The following is a 20,573-nucleotide window of genomic DNA, read 5'->3' as shown; positions in this document are numbered from 1 at the left end:
CCCTTGGCCAAACCCCTTTCCCTCTCTGGTCTCCACATCTGTTAGAGAGTGATGAAAAAGCACCCAAAACTTGGAAAGTTGGAAAAAGGACAGGTCCCTTGAATGCCACACCAGCTCTGGGGGCCAAGAGGCCCGCCTTCAGGTTATCTAATTCTTAAGGGCACAGGCCAAATCTGGCTGCTGCCTGTTTTTATAAATAAAGTTTATCAGTACACAGCCACACCCATTCATTTGCCTCTCGCCTCTGCCTCTCCCACTTTACAACCAGGCAGAGTCCGGTAGTTGCGACAGAGACCAGATGGCCCACAAAGCTGAAAATTTACTGTCTGTCCCTTTATAGAGGTTTACTGACCCCTGCTCTAGGGGAATGGAGCGTTCTTTGATTTACTATTTACTACCGATTCGGGCCCAGACTCTGGAAAGTGTGATGCTAATTTGTGGAAGATTGATAACTTGCAAATGATTTCGGTCCAGTAGTCCTGAAAATGATTTCTGTCCAGTATAAAGGACACCCCCCAAAGTATACGATTTTATTGACCTGTAGGATATTCATCATTTCTGTGTCTAAGCCGACAATCTTATTCTAACATTCTTTCTTTCCTTTGCTGTATGGCCTTTGGTCTCTCTCTTAATCTTTTGAGCCGGCTTTCTCAGCCTGCTGGGTCCCCTATTAATAAATTAATAAATATTGTTTTTTAAGAGAGTAAAGAAATCCCTGCCATGTGCTTGTTTTCTCTTTGTGTGAGAGTTGTGATCTTAGCTTTTTGAAAATTGTTCTTTGACACACACAGTGAGTGCTCCTTGGATGAGACTGGTGGTTAACAAATGGTGTTCTAGGGAACCTCAGGTGTCTTCCGAAGTCCCTTAGGAGGACACTAACCCGTTAAGAGCAAAGAAGTCAGGGTCCCTTGCCTCCATACCAAACAGAGAAGCTCTGTTTATAAATCTACCTTATCTTACGAGATATCAAACATAACATTCCTTGAGAAAAAAAAAAAAAAAGAACAAAACGTTTTGTTGCAAAAAAAGAGATATTGCAAGCAGCAGATCAGGTGATGAGGAAGTTTTCAAGTTCCTGGGAACTCCATGCTGAGCAGCAGGGGCCGGTGGCTGCTGGGGGCTGTGCATTCCTGGGCTGGGTCTGTAACAGGCCCCTGGACGGCCTGCGGCCAGCTGGAATGCCCTGTGTTTCTGCTCCTTCAGAGGAGAGAGAGAGAGGCCTCCAGAGAGCTGGCTTGAATACCAATAATTCCCCCAGGTCTTAACAAGGGGGAAAAAAAGTGTGGCTTTCCTTCCTAATTGTTTTTCTTAAGAAAACCTATCTGGAGTTGCACAAAGCATGGTTTGTGAAGTCCAGTGATTGACAATTTCTCATGAGAACATTCTGGAAACCGGCAGAACTTCATGCCTGCTGGGGAGCTGTGGGGCTCACCAAGTACTGGGAGGGTGTATAGGACCCTGTGGGCCTGCTGGAAGAAGGGAGGGGTGGGAGGAGAGGAAACCCAGAGCACCCTGTGTGTGTGTGTTTCCCCTTTTATTTTGGGGCTTAATGATTAATTGTGGCTTTAGGGGAGGAGAGACCTGCACGACACAGTTCAGCTACTGCCTTTTTGGGAGCAGGCCTGCCTTCTCCCTGGCTGGGGCCTCCTGGGAGTGGGGCTTGGATGGGGTAAATTAGAGCAGCTCCTAGAATCTGAGCCATGCTTGTTGGTATTAGCTTGGATGAGCCCGTCATACGGGTCTTTCCATTCTTGCCAGATTGATTCTTTTTAAAAATTGAGGTAAAATTCACAAAACCAAAAACGAATGATTTTAAAATGCAGTTGTGTGGCAGTGAGCACATCCACAGTGATGGGAAATCATCCCCTCTACCTAGTTCCAGAACATTCCCTTGACCCTAAAAGTAAATACCCATGAAGCATTCCTGCCCCATTCTCCGGATCCTCCGGCCCCTGGTGTGTAATCTGCGTCCCCTGCCTACAGATTTATCTAGTCTGGATTGTTTCCTGCTAGTGGAATCCTACAGTGTGCACCCTTTTCAGTCTGGTTTCCTCCGAAGAACGATGTTCTGGAAGTTTCTCCACACTAGAGCATGAATCAGTATCTCATTGCTTTTTGATGACGGAGTGATATTGCATTGTATGGTTAGACCTCATTTTATCCATTCATCTGAAGATGGGCATTGACCTTTATTTCTACCTGTTGGTCATGGTGAGGAGAGCTGCCGTGTAACCCCCTGGGTCCCCGCAAGTGCCTGACTGCTCACACTGTGACAACCCCCACCACAGAGTCTCCCCCAGGTATTTCTGGGTGTCCCCGGGGGCGTTCCACATGACTGATGTTCTGTTCCAGGTGCCTGGTTGCAGGCTCTGCGGTCGGTGCCCTCTGTGGGCGGACAGCACCCCCCCAAAGCCCAGAGCCACCCCATCCCCCGCCCCGCAAGCTCATCCTCAGAGGCCCTCTGTGCAAGGCGTGCATAGGGGGGTGGGACATGAGGACCGCCGCTTTCAGCACAAGATGGGGGCCTTACTTTCCTTCCTCCCCCTCAGCCTGCAGGTCTGTTTTCCTGGGCTGGTCACTTTCCCCAGCAAGGAATCTTCTGGTCTTGGAGCCCTAGACACAGGGCAACAGCTCATCCTGGTTTAACTCCGACTTTCATGGTGTTAACACTGAAAGTCCATCTTCCTGGGATTTCCCTTTCATCCCAGGCAAAGGGAGTCAGTTGGTCACCCAGATTTCAGCGCGGTTGGGGAGAGTCTCATCATTCAATGTGTTGAGTTTCACCTAATCCTCCTGTTTTGAATCTGATGGCAGAGCTTGGCCCTCCATTGTGCCCTAAGCCCCAAATCCCACGCCTATTTGCCCAAAGCCGGCTAGAGGCTAAACCTCCTTTCTTCTACTGGACTGGTTGGTTAGCTCCCTGCCTGGGGTTAAGGAAGGAACCTGGAGATCCAAACTCTCTTTTTAAAGACTTTTTTTTTTTTTTTTTTTTTTTAGCCACTCCTCTCATGTTCAGCCCCACTAGCTTTCACGGCGCCCTAGCGTCTCCAATTCTCGATGTTTTCTGGGATCCTGCGGCCACGGATTGCCTTGCTTCGTGTAGTTATCCCTTTGGCTTTAGCTTTCTTGGTCGGGTGCATTCGTGAACACTCACCCACCTGCTTTTCAGCACCCCCACCTCCCCTTACCCCCCCATTAAAAAAAGCCTTTTTTGGGTCTCCCTTGCTTGCGCTTCCCCTCTGCTTCCTCTTCCTTGCTGACTTATTTATGGCTTAAAATTTTTTCCTTTATTCTCATGTTAGTGATTTTCTGAAAGGAGCAGAGTGAAACGTGTTTTGCTTTTTTTTTTTTTTTTTTTTTTTCCTGACGTTTTTAACAGGAAGTCTCATTTCCTCAATATGTGAGGCCAGCTTGGGTTTCCATCTTGGCTCAGCCTCTCCGCTAAGTGGCCTTGGACAAGTGCATTGACCTCTCTGAGCTCCATTTCCTTTCAAGTCTGGGTCTCCTTCAGAACGAGAAGAGTGGAGTGGGATAATCACAGCAGGCCGGAGAACACATGGGCAGTGCGAAGCGTGGGCTGGGTGCTGGTGGCCAGCTCTGGGAGGGTGTCTGCAGGAGCAGGTTACAGCCCCATGTCTCCCAGGGTCTTAGACACATGTCCTTGACCCCGCGTCTCCTCTCCCCACCTCTGCCCCATAGAGGCTCAGAGCCCAACGACGGTCTAAAGGGAACGTACTCATCCTGCCCCCTCTTTCACACTCATTTTTTTCTAGTTCTTCAAAGCAAAAAGCTTCCTCCTCCTTTTGCCAAGGGGGTCGCCAGCCCACCCCTTCCTCCAGAATCCTGGGCTGGGCTCGGCATGGACACCTGTCCTCAGCTTTCCAGCCCTACCTCTGTCCCACGCTTGTGTTACTGACCCCTCAGAGCCCAAGTCCAAGCCATCTTCCCCCCAGCAAGCCTTTCTTCCGCAGAGACCGCCTCCCACACTTACAAGGCAGGGGTCCCAGGGCTAGGTCTCCAGCTGTTCCCCGACCCCCGGGTTGAGTCTCAGCTCTACACTTACCAGCTGGGCTGCTCTGGGCAAGTCACACACTTCCCTGAGACTCAGTTTCCTCGGAGTCCACCAGCGGCTAATGACAGCACCTGACAGTCACACGGAGGATGGCTTATTCCTGAGATGAAAGGATGTGGGAAAGGAAAGAACTCACAGTGGCCAGGGTATACTCACAGTGGCCAGGTAAATGTCCAGTGGAAGCTCGTGATGATTTCTGCCTCTGCCATGTTTTGACTTTGATTTAACTTAACTGGCTGGCTGTCTCTAGAGGTGGGGACTTGTCTTCTTCCCCTTTCTATGCTTTGCCGGCCGGCTCCGGTGTCCCAGGCGGTAGGAAAGTGTTGCACGAAGAACCTGACATCCTGCTTGGCCTTCCTTCCATCACGGGCACGGTAACTCGGGCAGGTCTCATCACTGCTCTGAGTCATTGTTTTTGGAGACAGATGGGAGAGAAATTCCTGCTGAGGCATGCAGAAAAGGAGCGAAAAGGAGACTGCAGATTTTAATGCGTGTTTCTCCCTCTTCTAGTGAGTTCATTCCCCACCAGTTCAGCCAGAGAGCCTTGTTATCTCAGGGTTGGATGAACTTTTTTCTCAACTGGAGACATTTCAAAAGCATCAATGCCAGGGCCTGACCTCGGATACAGGACGCTGGAATTTTGGAGGTTGGGGTCCAAAGGAGGTTTTTCAAAGCTCTTAGATGGTGGTGATGCTTCTGGCCCGTGGCCTTGACTGAATATGGAGGCTCTCCCCAATCCTCCTGTGGCTCCAGGAAGCCTCTTTGAGGTCCCCTCCTTTTTTTTTTTTTAAGATTTTATTTGACAGAGAGAGAGAGAGATCACAATTAGGCAGAGAGGCAGGCAAAGAGAGGCGGGGAAGCAGGCTCCCTGCCAAACAGCAAGCCCAGTGCAGGGCTCAATCTAGGACCCTGAGATCATGGCTTGAGGTGAAGGCAGAGGCTTAACCCACTGAGTCACCCAGGTGCCCCTCGGAGGCCCTTTTGTGCCGGGCAGAAGGGACTAGCTCCCTTTCCAGAGCTCATCCTTTGAGCTCTGCCTTGAATTCCTTAATGGAAGCAGTACCCCTTCTTGTCCGAGACCCCTTGCATTGCTGAACATCAGTTCTGATGATGAGCGAGTTCTTCCTTTCATTGAGCCGAAGCCAGCCTCTGTGAAAGCCCATCCCTTGGTCTTTGTTGAGTGCGGCTCAGCCCAGCCCCAGGAAGCCACCATGCTCTGAGCTGCCCCTCATCTGAATGTCTCTGTCAGGGGTCACATGTCAGGGGCACTCGGAGAGTAGGACTCCAAAGGCAACCTCATGGATGTCAAATGGCCTTGGATCTAGAAGAGAGGCCTTCTTCTTCTCCAGTCTCAGCATTTAGTCTACTGCTCTCCAGATATGCCTCCACTAGAATTCTGTGGGCAACAAGTTCCAAATATACCGCAGTGAGTCGGAGTCGGCAGGGGAGGGTCCAGGGGAAGCTGTTTGTTTAATAGCTGCCCCAGACGGGGGTTCTGATCAGGAAGCATGAGAAATGTCTTCTGAGCTGATCTGATTAGCTAGCTCTGGCTATAGAAGGTTCTAGAGGACAGACTCTGAAATGGAAAAGGGCCTGCGCCTGCGTGGGTTTGGGGGTGAGAGAGTAGAAGGGGTGGGTGAGTGGGCAGAGGCAGAGGGATACGTGGATACGCCCGGATGGCCTCCCACCTGGGCCTGGGCCTCAGGCAGGGGGTCTCCCTGGGGCCATGTTGGTCTCTGGTTGTTGTACCAAAATCCTTTGCTCCTTCTTTGCCCAAAGGGGTCCTTCCCTTTCATCCTCAGTTCTCAGGAAGATGAAGGAAACAGCAAAGACCATTTATGCCTCACTCATGCCTACAGAGTTCTGTTCTCTGAGAAAAGATTCACTATTTTAGGGGTCAGTTCCCTGTTTTTGTTTTTTGTTTTTTTTTTCTCAACTCTTGGAATAAGAACATTAGTTTTAATTAAACAATCCAGTTATTTTTTATTTTTTATTTTTCCATGGCTGCCATAACAACATACTACAGACTGGGCAACTTCAACTATACAAACTTAGTTCTCACAGCTGTGGAGGCTCAGAGCCTGTGGTGAAGGTGTCAGCAGGTTGGGTGTCTCCTTAGGACTCCCTCTGGCTGTGTCTTCACGTGGTCTTTCCTTGGTGTTCATGTGTCTCTCATATCTCTGTGTCCAAATTTCCTCTTTTTTTTTTTTTTTTTTAAGACTTATTTATTGGTTTGAGAGAGAGAGCACAAGCAGAAGGGGCAGAGGAAGAGGGAAAGAGAGAATCTTAAGCAGATTCCATGCTGAGCATGGAACCCGATGCAGGGCTTGATCTCACCACCCTGAAAGCATGACCTGAGGGGAAGCCAAGAGTCAGAGACTCCTCGAGTCTTCTCTTCCTGTAGGATACCAGTTGTTTTGGATTAGGGCTACCCTAAGGGCCTCATTTCAATGTCATCATCTCCTTTAAGGCCACCTCGAAATATAGCACATTCTGAGGTTAGGGGGCTCGGACTCCCACATAACAATTTGTGGGGACACAGCTTGGCCCATCTAATTCTTCTCAGGCTTGTTAGTTCGGTGGCTGACTACAGTGTGTGAAAGAGGCCTGGGGGGTACTTGTTCCACAGACCGGGGAGGAAGCAGAGAAACCACGGCTAGAAAACACGACCACATCAGGTCCCTCACTGTGGTTTCCCGCCCCTTCTGCTAGCCTGTTTTCAGTTCCCCAGACCCTTACTTTCTATGCATTGCTGACAGTATCCCATTCCCACTTCAAGGATATGTTCTCTTCTCTTTCTTCAGCTGTTTTTAAGAACTTTCTTCAGCTCCTTTCATCCTCTCAATCTGAATTCTTCCGCTCATCTGTTTTGGCTTCTGGGTGTCAAGGTAGAATAGAAGTCCAGGGGGTGCAGCTGTCTGATTGGAAAACCTATGGAGTGGTCATTTATTTTCTCCTAAGGGCCCCAGATACCGAATCTTCTATGTCTTTGCTTTTGGCTCAGTCAGCTTCCCTGGAGAAGAAGCCTGATTATCTGCATAGGTGCTGTGTGTGTGTGTGTGCGCGCGCGCGCAGGCACACACTCACGTGTTGGGGGTGGGTATGGGATGCGGCTGAGCTAGACAGCAGGCATTCCGGAACTGAGTTGGTGGAAAAGGACTGAGCCTCCCTCTTCAGTGGGCAGACATTTCCCAGCTCCCTGTTTTCAGTACAGCTGCTCATTCTCAGCCTTAGTGGGGTCTGATGGCCCCCAAGCTAGAGTCTCTGGCGTAGCTTCCCTTGAGATCGGACTTCCCATTGGCAGGTGCACATCTGGGCACTTGCCTGGCGATGCGGGCCTGGGGAGGGGAGTGGGGCCCTAAGCATGCACCCACTTTCAACCCACCTTCCTGTTTCAGCACCATCCCACCTGCCTGCCTCCACAGGTACCTGTTGCTTCCCCTTCTTGAACCTTCCAAGACTCTACAGCGCATCCTCTCTGCTTCTTATTGGCGTCCCTCCTGCCGGGATTTAGCAGAGGAGAAAGCTGAGATCGTATCCATTGTCACTTGTCTGTCCGTTCTCTCTCCTCCTACACTGGGTCAATGTTTCCATTTGCTGATGTTCCCTTTCCTCTTTACTTTCTTCCTAATCATAGCTTTGTCCTTCCTTTATCCTACTTCTTGTGAGTTTGGGGGCCTGGGCAAAGTCCAACACCTGCATGATTAGCAGGAAGTCAACCTCCCCTCTAAACCTGAGGCTCCTCATCTGTACAATGGGGCTAGTAATAGTTTCTTGCTCAGAGCTGGTGGGAATTAAGTGAGGTAGTGCCTATAGAATGCTGAGTGTGCGATCTGACAATGATATCCAGTAAATACTAGGAAAGTAAATAAAATTATCGACCTTATCCAAGGGCCTTTGGAAATCCCTAGAAACAACGGGGTAGTTAGAATTGTAGCAAAGAGCATTTAGCTTAACATTCTGTCTGCTAGCCTTTGGTGCTTTCCTTTTCCTCCTGTTACTGAAAAAAGAAGCAAAACTTGACAGTGACCCACAAAAAGAGGTCAGCTAGAGCGATGCTCCTGAAACTTTGCTGTGCACACCAGTCCCTGGGGCTCTTATTAAAATGCTGATTCTGACTCCCATACTCAGGGGTGGCCTGGGAATATGCATTGCTGTTGGTCCTGCTGGTCTGAGGACTGCGCTTTGAGTAGCAAGACCCCGAATGATAGAAACGGACCCAGTTGGCCAATGAGGATGCCCTCCTCGGGCTCATTTGGGTGGGGGCTTTTCTCCTTCAGGACCAAAACCCTGGGGGATAGAGTGGGTTCCTCTAAATGGCCACAAGATGTCATAATGTCATTATACGAATTCTCCCAGAAAGGTTCAAGTCTGGGTGTCAAATTACATCCCTTAAAGCAGGAAATGGAAAGTGGCAGTTATCCAATCAGAGCTGCTCAGGGACAAGCCCCACTTAACCTCTCCTCTGGGTCCAGGACAGATGTCAGGCAAATAGCAGAATTTCTGTCTTACCCACCTTCTTCCACTCAATCTGGTTCTTAGTGTCACAAGAGAGTCACATGGGCACTAGGAATGAGATCTGTCTGGACGGGATGCCGGTCTTCTTAGAAATAGAAAGAGTAGTATTTCTACAGGGTGGTTTTCCCAGAATCACAGTTTGGAGGAATGCTTTGCACATATAACGCTCTTTCTGAACAAATCAGTTGGGGACCTGCTTCATGCTGCATCCCCATCAGGAGACTTCAAGAAGTCCATTAGCATGTCAAAGGCTCTGATAAGATCTGCAGTGAACCACCACCTTATCAGTTATTCTTGGGCTATCAAACATCCTCAGAGGAGTCAGTACTCCCCCTTCCATGAATGCTAGTAAAACCCGTAAGGCCCCAACCCCAGGACTGCACATTTCATATTGGAAATGGAGGTTGACTTAGGACGTTTTGGCTGCTAGGCAAGGTAGCGAAGAGGGATGGGTATGGGGTCACCTGGCTAGAATCATTAGCAACCTCAGAAAATGGTTTCAGAAGAACCAGCAGGGCAACTAAGTCAGCTCTACCATGATTATGTCCTTCTGTACTTTCTTCTTCATAGGAGAGCCATCTGTGTTTTTTTAATCTCCGCAGCCGTTAGGTGGAACCCCATGAGCTCGCCAGCAATCTCATGTGCTTTCCCCTAGACCCGGGGTTGGTGCTCTGCACCCCACTGCTTCTGCGAATCACTTTGTATTGGGATCCCGCTGCCCTGGGATCCAGCCGCCCTCATTCGTTCGCGTGCTATCTGATTGTTTTCACGCTATCACAGCGGAGTTGTGAAGTTGCCTCACAGGCCCTCTGTCTAGCAGAGCATCACCTCTCCAGCTTTTTGTGGAGAAAGTTGTTGGCCCCAGTGGAAGTGGTAGCTTCTGGGAGAGAACCCACAGATGAGTCATTTTTGCACCTTCCCTGTTCCCCACCCCTCTTGCTGCACCCTGTAGATAGTAGGTGCTTAATAAATACTGGATATGGAAAATAGCAGCGAGCCTCCTTTCTGGAGAAGGATGATACCTGATCCTTCATCTTCTTCTCTAGTCCCTTGGCTTCTGTATTGTGACTCCCTCTCAGACACCTGGCTGGCCAGCTCCCGCTGCTGTCGGCGAAGGCAGCTTTCTCTTTTTTGAGGGGAAAAAAAAAATCCTTCAGGAAGTCTTGAGGGCGTTTGGACATCAATCAGCTAGCTCTTAGGGCTGTGTGGACGAGGATGTATAAGTGAAGCAAACATATGGATTATATTTCCATCAAAATACCCAGAGGCTCCGAAATTAAGTGGGAAAGGGCTTCACAGGGTCACTTCATTGCTCAGTCATCTCCAAAACTGTTTGGGAAAAGTTTGATATGTTTGATAAACCTCTAGCACCGTGTGGAAGTAACCTTTCTCTCCCCAGACTATGGAGTGGGCTCACAGCGGGAGGGGTAAGGTCTACCAAATGGAACTACTCATTTGAAAGGCCTTCTGAGTCTGTCTCAGTTAATGATTGGCAGCTGCATATGGGGTTATATCTGGGGGTCATATTTTCTCAGTCCACCTTAGAGGGGCACAATGGAAGCAAAGGTATAACTCGCCAAGAGGACATTTTTATTTCCTTTCCGATATGTGCCTGGTGTCATTTAAAAAAAAGAAAAAACTAACTGAAAAAAATACGATTACCCTCCATACATGTTCATTGTCAGGAAAATGAGAAGAGACAGATGAGCATGAAGGAGAAAGTAACAACTGGTCTGGTGTCATTTTACGGTGATGTGATGGCCAAATGGTCCTATGCTTAGATATCCGAGCAGAGTGCCAAGGGAAAGCAGAGTTGCAGGAAAAATCGTGAAGAAGCACGATCTGGCTTTCGATACGAGATACTGTTGAAGGTTGAGAAGACACGAGCGCATTTTCATGGGGTTGAGGAGCTAGGAGGGTGGGAGCCTCATTTTATTTTTTTATTTTTTTTTAAAGATTTTATTTATTTATTTGACAGAGAGAAATCACAAGTAGATGGAGAGGCAGGCGGGGGGGGGGAAGCAGGCTCCCTGCTGAGCAGAGAGCCCGATACGGGACTCGATCCCAGGACCCTGAGATCATGACCTGAGCCGAAGGCAGCAGCTTAACCCGCTGAGCCACCCAGGCACCCGGGAGCCTCGTTTTAATCCCTTTTTTCAGTCCCTTGAGTTGGTAATCCAGCAGATTCTGCCCACAGCCCCAAACCCTTGTGCCATGAAACCACAGGGGAAAACTAGAATTTGACTCTGACTACCAGGAAAACATGAATGACTCTAACTTTTTTGCGGGCCTGTTAGACTTTTAAAATAGTTGGGGGTTTTGGCAGCATTCTGGAAGGGACAGGGCTGCTGGCTGAACAGGGTCATTGACTGCCTTGACCAGTGAAAGTCTCACCCGTTCCAGGAAACACAGGTAGGGGCTGACTTGACCCACAGCTGTGGACCCCTGTTATTTTTTGGTGCACCTGGAAGACCGCCGCCCCGAATATTTACCTCCACTTAGTCTCAGTCTGTTTTCCCCTTGTTTTCTCCTCACATGGGGACAAGAATCTCAGATAATTCCTTTCTTTGCCTCCCTTGCTGCTATGGAGGCTGGCTACAGCGGTCCAGCCTGTGCTTCGTGAGAATGTGCTGGGTGGGGCCTCGGGGAAATCTTCCTCTCTCCTGCACAGAGGTGACTGATGATGACTTTTTCTGATGAACTGGTTCCTGGCTTGGGCATGGCTGAGCCCCCCAGAGCTGAGGCAGCCATCTCGTGTCACAAGGCCAGGAGAATGAAAGAGGTTGGCCCTGAAATCATTAAAATCCATTTCAGCAGCTGTCTACCTCCAGTCTTTCTGTTATGTGAGAAAATAACCCCCTCTCTGTTTAAGCCAGTGGGAATCCAGTTTTCTATCATTTGCAGCCAAATGGCCTTTCAGCAGATGCATGGCACAACCCACTCAGCTGGGCACCGACCACATCACGGCCACAGTATAGAAGCTTTGTTGTGGCAAAAATAAACTGTGCACCATGTTGCAAATTTGGTGGTTGTGTCTGGGTCTCAGCAAGGAACTGATGATATGCTCAAACAAGTTAATTGAAGAGAATTTAATAAAAGGACCGTTTACCAAGGCATCTAGAGGGTTTAGGGAAACATTAGGAGCTTGGTCATTGCCCTCAAGCTGGGTCTCCCTCATTCCCCAGCCTTTCCCTCCTTCCACCCTCCAGTGTCACGACAGCACTCACAGGAAGCCAGAGGGCAACGGAGCCTGTGGATACACTCTGTAAGTGGCAGCCTTCCAGGACAGGAGGGGGGCAGGTAGATCTAGAGGGGCAAATGGGAGGTCTCCAGCTCAGAAGCCCCGTAGTGAAGGGTCTGAGGTGTTCCAAGGAGCTAGGCTCCATCCGTGGAGAACCCCTGCTCTGCACCCCAAAGCTCCCCTTAACCTTCGAGGGCTCTCTGATCTAGGTCTTCTTTCCAAAAAGAAGTGGTCTCGGGTTTCTGGGCCGTGGCCCACAGCTAGACCTTCAGCTATCACTGGTCTCTGGGTTTGGGAGGCCCTTCGTACAAGCTGGGCATTTCTGGAGCCCCTGTGGGGCTGGCTCCCAACACAATTCAGAATGTTAATTGTGCACTAGGAGTCTCCATGGAATGTTCTGGAATCAGATTGGTTTTTAAAGAGCTGTCCCTATTTAAATGTCCTCAGGGGCTCAGATCAACCTGGTTACACAGAAAGTTTTAGAAGACAAGAAAGGAAGATCTCCTGACCCTGAATCAGGTCCCCTGGCCACAGCTCGGCCTTCATGTTCTCATTCTATCCATATGACAGGACACACCCGGACTGCACCCAAGGTGGGAGGAAGACTTACACGGGCAAGCTCGAGGTGGCCTGATGCCCGCTGTGTTCTCCTCCTTCTCACGGGGTGGAGATTTCGAATCTCCGCCTTACCAGGCAGTCACTGCAGCCTCCCTTTATTATCCAGGAGACGTGGAGACGTGGAGAGGTCCAGGGGCTTGCTGGTAGAAGTCCTCCACAGCACCTCCAGGGTGAAAGCCTGGGTCTCCTGATGCCAAAGCCTATCTTCTTAGCCAGTCGGGGATCCTGTCTCCTGAGGAGACTCTCTGCTTTCCAGGGGGGGTGCCTCCTTTGGGTTTTTCCTGGCCTGAACTGATGTTAACTTGGCTCCCAAAGGACTCAGCCGAAATCACAGAAGAGAATAGTTTTTCAGAGCACTTGGACTCAGGCCCGCCCAAGTGAGCTCTTCGGAGCTTCTATCCTAAGTTTTCCCACCTACAAAATGGAGCTATAACCCTCTTGTGTTGGATTTCCCTCCTGGAGCCCATCTCGGGGAAAGGATATGAGCGCCGAGTAGTTCATGTGGGTGGGCGAAGTGGGGAGTGGGAGAGATGGGGAGGGAAGTGAGGCATACCTATGTGTTCTCAAGCAAATGGCCACACTGGGCCACCAGAACTTAATCCTTCGGCACAGCCACCGCGGGAGCCGGCGGCCAATGGTGGGCCTCGCTGTCCGGGGTGGTGGGGGCAGAGAGCACCACCATCATCTCCCACGCCCAGCCCCACAAGCTGATGTGAGGAGGCAGTGAAATGATGCCTGGCACCCAGTACGTGCTCATGAAACGGTGCCCAGGATCATTACCAGGATCAGCCCTGCCGTCCCCACCGCTCTGACGGCTACTGACTCATGGTGAATTGAGCAGCCATTCACTGCTTGTTCTTTGTCTCCTGCCAACGATTTTTGACATCAAAGCGTTTTGTGTCAGCCAAGCGGTTTATTTCCCCCGGGGACCATCCACTGGGCAGAAAGCTCTGCGCTTCTGGCCCAGGGCATGAGAATTCTAGCCAGGTGTGTTTCCCAAGCACAGGAAAGAATTCGCCTTGTGGGAGGAAATTGGGCCTGGCCGGGTCCATGGGGCTGGGCTCTGCTCTCTCCAGCTCTGCAGACAACAGCAGAAAGCACCGGCCCTCTCCCTTCCACGGCCAGGCCCGCCGGTTTTCCCTCCCGAGGGCAGACGCCGCTGCCAGTGCACCCAGCCAGGACCTGCAGGCAGCTGGCTCCAGCCAGGGCCGCCTGCCCTCCTGTCACGGCCCCAAAGGCCCCGAGATGGAGAAAGGCCTGCTTTGAAGCGACCGGAGGGTGGAGTTCTTCCTCTGATCGCCCTCCTTCCTTCCTTTGCATTTTCGGTGGCTTCCTTTTGCTCCCCTCCACCCCCAACCATCCTGTTTCCTTGTCATCCTTTCTCCCCCTGGGCTCCTTGGGGAGGGGTGGCCTTTCCATGGGGATTATTCCCACATGGACCCCTTAGAAGGCCTGGCCAGGTTTGGCGTGGGGGTGGGGGTGCTTTCCAATTCCTTCTTCCTTTTGGGTCTGCTCCATCTTGCGTTGTGGGCTTTGATCTTCCACTGATGCCGACAAGTGGACAGGCTCACCCACTGATCCCATTCAGTGTGGCTGAAAAGAAATGTCGCGTTCTTGGGGATGCTGCCTTTGCTGCTCGCAGAAGAGAGGGAGGCCGGCTGGCCTGGGAGCCGCTTGAGCCTTGCAAATTGAGAGCTGACCGTGCCAGCTGGCTTCTTACCGATGGTTGCCCTGTGGCTTTGCTGCCCACCGAGGGTTGGAGGCAAGGCTGGGTGGTGAGCTGGCGTGGCGGCAGGTGACACAGGACATGTCACCGAGAAAACGCAGCAGGCTCTCTCGGGAGGGATTTCTAAGGGCCACTGTCCAGAAGCTTCCCCAGCATTCACCACTCTGGAGGAAATGCAAGTGAGAACATAAACCAGCGGGACACCTGGGTCCGAATTCTCCATCTATTCCTACCTGGCCTTGCGGTCTTGAATAAAACCTTGAGTCCTGCGCCACACTTTTTGATTTCTATGCTGGCTGAAATGAGATACCCATCCCACCTGGGGAGCTCATGGCTGCATCGGAAGAACCCCCCTAACCTAGGAACTCATAACCACAAGGGTTTAGGAAGCCTGCGATTCTGTGAATCAGCAGTTTGGGCTGGCTTCGGCTTGGAAGCTCTTGGGTTTGGGCTGCACTCGCTCCTGCACGGGGAGTCGACTGCCCGGTCAGCTGGGGGCTGGCTGGTCTCGCTCTCCATGGGTCTGTTCTACAGCAGTCTAGCCCATGGGGGTCTGCGGAGCACAAGACAGGAAGCTGAAGCAGACAGTCTCTCGAAGCGTAGACTTGCGCCAGTCATGTTGTTCCTGCTGCTGCAGTCTTTTGGTCAAAGCAGGTGACAAGGCTCACCCGGATTCAAGGTGGGGGAGACTCCACAGACTCCATCACTTCTGGGAGAGGCTGCGAAGTCACCTTGCCAAGGGATGTGAATACAAGGAGGGTGTTGGTTTGGGCCCTTTTGGCCAGCGATCTGCTACACCCATGAAATAACAGATTCGAGGTCACTCGGAAGTGTGTCAAGTACTGCACAGGGCCAAGAAAGGGGCCAGGAGCAGAAAGTTAGTTTATTGCCGCCTCTCAGTGGGGTGCATTGCTGAGAGGTAGGTCTGTCCGCATGATCCCGTCATGTTCTAAGTCATGTAATGGTGTTTGGGCTGAGTAGGAACCAGACTATGAATGACCAGGTGAACTGGATTAGATGAGAACTCTTCTGGTTGTCTGTCTGCGACTCTGAGAAATCTGTCTCCTGACTTGTCTGTCCACCCTTGGACTTGACATGTACTGATAGGACTGATGCTTTTAGATAGCTCAGATGGTGGTCTGGTTTCAGGGACCCTCCTCACGGGCGATAGAGTATAGTGTGATAAACCAGGTGTCTCCCGTAGTGTCACAGAGAGAAGAGTTTCTGGGTACTGGAAAGTTAATGCCAGCCCCTGTCCCAGCCCCTGGGGGCAGGTGCATTTTCCAGAGGGAGGGGACCATTGTTGTCACCTGAAGAAGAACTTTCTCCAAAAACACTTTGGGAGCTTAAGCCACCTTGCAGTGTGACCTTTCAAAGTGAATATAACACAGAGAACATTCCATTTATTTCTCCTAGGTGATGGTGGGAATTGCTGGCCACCAAGAGCTGGTGCCAGTAGAGGTTGGGGACTCTGGAGGGTGGTGGCTTTTCAGCTTCACCAGCACCAGCAGCGAGAGTGAATTTTCTCTGCAAAGAGTGCCCCCGAGCGTGCAAAATCCTGGATTTTCTAGCCCATGGTGACTGCGTCTCGTGCATGGACACAGGGAGCCCGCCCTGGCCTCTAGTCATGTCTACCAATTGTCATCCTCACCAGCAATGTCCGAGAGGCTGTATTTCTCCTCTGCTTTCACCAGCTCTGATCATTTTCATTTAAAAAAACAAAAACCAAAATGAAAACCAAACCCTTCATGGTTTTCAGTGAGACCTTTTGGATGCATACATACAGGGAAGCTGAAGTGTCCAGAAGTCGTTCAGACTGGGAAACAGTTTAGAAGACCGATGACAGCAACCACACTATGGGACATTGCCAGCTCACGGCCATCCTGCTCACGAGGGTCGTTCAGCCTGCACACGTTTTCATGCTCACCTGGGAGAGCCCTTCCGTCTTCCTCTCCGGTCACCCCATGCGGGTAGCTGGCCCTTTGCTCTCCCCTCGGCCTTTCCCAGCCCCAGCTGGGTGCTGACTCCGCGTGGCAGTGTGGTCCCGACATGTGGACGGCCCGGATGGGTGGCCTGGCCCCGCCCTCATGGGGGGCCACAGTCTGCTTTGTTTTTGTTTATGTTGGCTTTGTGTCAAGGCGGCCCACAGATGTGGTCCAACTGGAGAGGAATGGGGGGAAGAGAGGAACCTGTCATTTCTGATATAATTCTATCTGACTAGAACTTTCTGAGGGGGCTAGTGAGAAAAGCCAGGCTCCGTCTGGGCCCCTGCTGGCCTCTCTTCTGGGCCTTTCTCCATCCCACCCAGGCAGTGGGGAGCCTTGGAGGAGCTCACCTAAGGAGCTCCGCCAAGCCCGGTGGCAGTGGTTCCAATTTCCAGGCCATGGGGGGGAATGGCTTGGCTCATTTGCCTTCTCCTCTCTTGGGGCTCTGTGGGAAGGGCTCAGCTCTAATGAGAAGAGACAGATGAGGGAAGGAGCTGGTTTGACAGAGAGCAGACTCCGCGTGGCTCACTGAGACTTCTTACCTGTCAGGTGAAAAGGATCCCAGTTAACGGCCTCAGCAATGTGGAGCCCAGCAGCCCCCAAACTGTCCTGTCCTGTCACCCGCCTCCCAGGGTGGTGGAACCAGGAGAAAGACCCTGGGGGCTGCAGGGGGTGTGTGGGAGGAGCCCGCCCCTGCTTGCCCTCCTCTGGGGTTTCCTGGCCTATGGTACATCACCATCAATGCACAGAGCCTCGAAGGGGACCCCGACTGGCACTCATGGCTACTCATGTCTGGGCCCAGCGGGCTTTGGGGAAGGGCCAACGGAAGAGTTCAGAGCTCCCCTCCCTCACTTATCTGTCTCCTGCCCTGTTCGGCTGGCCCCCCGTTCCTTCTGGGTTCTCCTCTCTACTGGGTCTTTTCTACAGGGAGGCACACAGGGCCCTGCCCTGGCTGCATCCGCCAAATGTAAATAGTTGCTAAAGTTATTTAGTGTGTCCTCACGTCTCCTTTATGGGCTGGTGTTCCCTAGGCAACCACTGCTGGAATGCAGTCAGCGTGGGGAGGATCTGTGCACATAGGAATATGAAATGCCTCTTGCTCACTTCTTGTTGGGGGCATCTCGGGGTGGGCGTCTCCCACTGGGAGTTACTATGCTCGTCGCTTATTTGAAAAGATGGCAGCAGGAGAAATCTACCCGAACGGCCCCCTGGCAATCAAAGAGGTAGAAACTCAGGGCCCCTTTGCTGAATTCTCAGGACGGCATGAGAAGGGGGACGGGGGGACCCCTCTAACTCATCGATGTCCATCACCAAAATCCTCCCAGGGGAGGGGCCCCAGTCATAGTGAAAGAGAGGGTGCTGTCTCTTCTTCCCAAAGACCATATGTACATACCGATACGGAACCATTAGGTTGTACACTTCAACCAATGTAACATTACATGTCACTTATCTCTCAACAACAAGAGTATACGGACTACCTTTCTTTTCCATTATTGAAGTATAATTGACATACGATGTTGTATTAGTTGTGGGTGTACAACATAGTGATTCGACAACTCTAGATGTTACTTAATGTATGTAATGAGAAGTCACCATCTGTCACGACACAGAAGTGTTACAATATTATTGACCATATTCTCTATGCTGTTACTCTTCATGACTTATGCGTTTTCCAACTGAAAGTGTGTTTCTCTTAATCCTCTTTATCTCTCTTTTTTTAAAAACGATTTTATTTATTTGACAGAGAGAGGGAGAGCACAAGCAGTAGGGAGGGGGAGAGGGAGAAACAAGCTCCCCACTGAGCCGGGAGCCCAACACCAGGCTCCCCGGGACCCTAGGGCCATGACCTGAGCCAAAGGCAGACACTTCATCAACTGAGCCACCCAGGTACCTCCATCTTTATCTCTTTCGTCCAACCCTCAGCCCTCCCCTCTGAAAACCACCAGTTTATTCTCTGTATTTAAGAGTCTGGGGTTCTTTTGTTTGATCAAATGTTTTGTTTTTAAAGTTATTTTTTCTTACATAACCAAGAAATTTCTTACCAAAAAAATGAGAAAATATGGATAATTATAAGAAAAATGATCACTATGAACATTTTGGTTATATGCATGTTTTTGAATGAACGTTTTCAAACAAAAGAGGCACCTTGCAGTGTTTTCAAAGCTCTTATGGCATAAATCTCATTCTGTGTCACACACATGCATCTCCTTTGTATCAGATGCATGTTCATGCGTGATAACTTAGCCCCGAATGCAGTGATTTCACACAGTGGTTCTCACATGCTTTTGGTTTCAAGACACTTTTACACTTTTAAAATCATTGATTACCTCAAAGGGCTTTTGCTTATGCCAGCTGTATCTATCACTATTTACTATATATGCCAGCTGTATCTATCACTATTTACTATATGGGAAATGAAAACAGAAAATTTTTAAATCAAGAATATGCAAGCACACTTTCCACTAGCCATCACGGGAAAGGCAAATAATGTTTTCACAACATTACAAAAGGTGTGCTGACCTTGCAGAGCCTCTCCTAGGGCCAGGGACCTTGTGCAGTCGCCAGACCACACTTTGCGAACTGCTGGATTTTAAGACTTAGTATTTACTATGGCTCGTGAGTCATCAGACCAGTGGGATGGTTCTCCAGGTCTTGGCTGGGTGCACTGATGTGTCTGCGATCAGTTAGGGCCGGTGGGGGGTTCTGTGGGTGTTGGCCAGCCCACACATGTGGGAGGGTCAGCTGGTCTGGGGGGCTGGTCTAGGATGTCCTCAGTAGAGACAACGGGGCTCCCCCCATGTGCTCTCTCAACCTCTAACAGCCAGCTTGGTCTTGTGCTCATGGCAGAGGCAGGATTCTGAGAGAGCAGGAAGACACAGCTACCGATCCCAAGTAAGGATTCTGACCATGAGGAGGATGGCAAAGATCATAAAAATGCCTATCGCAGGGAGAGAACACTGGTCTGGCCCCCTGCGTACTCTAGGGGCTCAGAGTCACAGGGAGGACTTAGCACCCGAGGTGCTGGTTAGAACGATGTATGTAATTCACGAACAGAAGAGAGGCAGCTGGAGAAGCCTCGACCGTGTGCGTCTGTCTCCATGGCCGTGGGACCCTCCTAACAGCCAGTGCAGGGTGATGGACTGCATGTGCCGCCCTTGTGCTGCAGGCAAAGACCCCATCCCCTTCCCGCAGGAGAGGGGAGTGCAGATACACCGAGGAGCTGGCCGAGTGCCATAAGGTGCACATGTTCCCGCAGGTCACAGGATGGCTGCTTTCCCAGCAGAGTGGGAGGGAGGGAGAGAGAGAGAGAAAAAAAAAAAAAGAGAGCAAGAAGGCAGGAGAGCTCAGGGTCTCTTAAGACTTAAGCTCAGAACAAGCATGTTGTCACTTTCTCTGTATTCCGCCGACCAAAGGGAGTCACTTGGCCAGGGGGTTGCAAAACGGACCCCATCGCTGGGATGGAAGTTGCTGCAAAGTCATGTTGCACAGGGCTTGCAGAGAGAGAGGAGGATAATTGTGGATATTTTTGCAACCGATCTACCACATACTTCATATTTGTTCAATGACTACATTGTTTTCTACTGAACGGACATGTATCATTTACTCTTGCCCCAACTGCGGGACCCAGAGGTTGATTTTCATTTGTCCCTCGTACAAATGAGGCAAGAACAAGCATCTCACCGCGTTTGTCTCTTCTTTTAGGACACGTTCCTAGAAGGGACAGGGCAGCAGTGAAAGGTGTAAGTGTTGCCAAGGTTCTTGTTGTTGTTTTTATTAAGGTGCTTGATCCACACTGCAAATCTCTGTTCAGAGAGCTCCCACTGGTCTGTGCTGCCCCAGCAAGGAAGGGAGGAAGGAGGAGCCTGCCCGCTGATGGACAGGTTTCTGTTGGGGTGTCTGTGTGAGCATGGGCGTGGGAAGTCACTGGCTAAACATGGTTCTTGGGGCATCTGGGCGGCTCTGTTGGTGAAGCGTCTGCCTTTGGCTCCGGTCATGATGTCAGGGTCCTGGGATCGAGCCCTGCATCAGGGTCCCTGCTCAGCGGGGAGCCGGCCACTCTCTCTGCCATCTCTCTCTGCCACAGAGAAGAGGCTGGGGACAGCTGAGGTAGCCTCCTCCCAGCCTGCCGATGCTGGCTTTATCTAAGTGTGCTCCATTCTTTCCCAGCCCCTCATTGGCCTTAATTAGTTACTCATTAAAGATTCAAGATGCGCCTCTTCCCAAGAGAAAAAGAACAGGTTTTTCCTTTTGTTTTGTTTTAGACAATCAAGAACAATGCAAAGGGCAGCTCGCTTAGGAACAGAGTCCTGAGCCCCCAGGGAAACCAGCCATCCCTGGGTGCCAGGCCCTGAGGCTCTCTGGGCCACCCACAGATCTGATGTCCTCTCCTGCAAGCTCGATTCCTCTGGCCTC

The sequence above is a fragment of the Mustela nigripes genome, chromosome 2 (assembly GCF_022355385.1).
Source record: "Mustela nigripes isolate SB6536 chromosome 2, MUSNIG.SB6536, whole genome shotgun sequence".
In the NCBI taxonomy this organism is placed as follows: Eukaryota; Metazoa; Chordata; class Mammalia; order Carnivora; family Mustelidae; genus Mustela; species Mustela nigripes.
This window is presented reverse-complemented; position numbering follows the sequence as displayed.